This window comes from Gossypium raimondii, chromosome 9 (genome assembly GCF_025698545.1).
Source record: "Gossypium raimondii isolate GPD5lz chromosome 9, ASM2569854v1, whole genome shotgun sequence".
In the NCBI taxonomy this organism is placed as follows: domain Eukaryota; kingdom Viridiplantae; phylum Streptophyta; class Magnoliopsida; order Malvales; family Malvaceae; genus Gossypium; species Gossypium raimondii.
The window spans coordinates 19,528,378-19,530,013 of NC_068573.1; the positions used below are offsets into that span (position 1 = coordinate 19,528,378).

The following is a 1,636-nucleotide window of genomic DNA, read 5'->3' on the forward strand; positions in this document are numbered from 1 at the left end:
CGGTTATGGTTCTGATTACCCATGTAATACACAGATTCTGGGTTTAATAGACATTCTTCGAACAAATGTCCTTCCCCACAATAAACACAGGCTATATTTTCAAATTCATTGGGTAGTTGAGTTGAAAAACTATTAAACCCATTAGTGGTAAAATTTTTAAGCATTGAGGAAATTGAACATACTTGAAATGCAAGTGAAGTGAGAGCGTCCACTTCATGTATTCCAATGACTCGTCTTCCTGACGCTGCTCGATTGGTTGGCCATTGATAATTGTTGCTGGCAATTCTCTCAATGATTTCATAAGTCTCCTTATAAGACTTAGAAAGGAGAGCACCATTAGTAGAAGCGTCCACTACCATCCTCGTGTGAGCATTGAGACCATTATAGAATGTCTTAAGTTGGATGAAATGAGGGATTCCATGATGAGGGCACTTCTGTAATAATTCATTTGTACTTTCCCATGCCTCATAAAAGGACTCATCATCCATTTGTTCAAAAGCAGTGATCTCGTTCCTCAGCTTAGCATTCTTACTAGGCAGGAAATACTTCACGAGGAATCTTTCTGCTAACTCTTGCCATGTGGAAATGGAATTTGGTGACAATGAATTCAACCAGACTTGAACTGTTGTGCCTCGATTTTGGGTCTCCTAATACCCAGATTAAGATCATGAAACACTGGCACGACATACTGTCTTAGAGCTATATCCCTATAATCAGCTATAAGGATAGGATTTTGAGAAGTGTTTGCTACGTTTCCTTGATTTCGATTTTTGTAGTTCATCTCTTCGGTCCTTCTTTGAACTACCTGTCTCCTTCATTGTTGAAAATTTCTTTCAATCTCAGGGTCTACGGGGAGTAAATTGATAATTCGATCAATACTCATAAACACCTAAAATAGCACAGAAAAAATTAATTAAGTTAAATTGAACAGAAAATAAACCAAAATGCAAAATTAACAAATTCAAAAATAATGACTTTTAAAACAGTCCCTGACAACGGCGCCAAAAACTTGGAACGATGGAAATGTGCAAGTGTATACAATCTCAACAAGTAATAAAGTGACAAGTAAATATTGAATTATCATACCCACAGGGACTGTGGAAAGAGCAATTAAAAACACTTTGGTGAAGAAAAATATTTTAATTTTGAGGAAGTGGTTAAAAACTAAAATTTAACTAAAAAAATAAAAATAAAAGTTCCAATGCACGATTTCAAAAGATGGTTTTAATTAAGATGACATAATTGTGTTAGATTAATTACATTTCTTAACTTAGAATTACCAAACTCATGTTCATGTTGTTACGAATAAATTCAGGGCAACTCGACAATTTTCTAACTACTGCTCATTCATACTTATTAAATTAACTAATCTCTTGAACATTTTCCAATGCCAATTCAAACAATTAATTAATCTTCATAAGCACATAAAAGATTAAGTGAGGTAACAATGTATTCCTACCTTGAAACAGTTTAATCACAATAATCTTGCAAGTTATACAAGGCTAATGTATCGTCTAATACCGTCGCTAATTTAACCCTCAGCTACTTTAGAAGATTAAACATGCACTGATAAAGTATTGTGTTAATTAATTACATATTCAATACGATTAAATAATTAATTCATTAGTCACCTTAC

General features: G+C 33.7%; 1 non-coding gene across 1 annotated transcript; it reads left to right on the forward strand.

The window, feature by feature from the left end:
- Window positions 1-414: 414 nt before the first annotated feature.
- Window positions 415-521, forward strand: LOC128032857 (small nucleolar RNA R71). The gene has a single exon (XR_008189197.1). It is a non-coding gene; the product is annotated as a small nucleolar RNA R71 (small nucleolar RNA).
- Window positions 522-1,636: the final 1,115 nt, after the last annotated feature.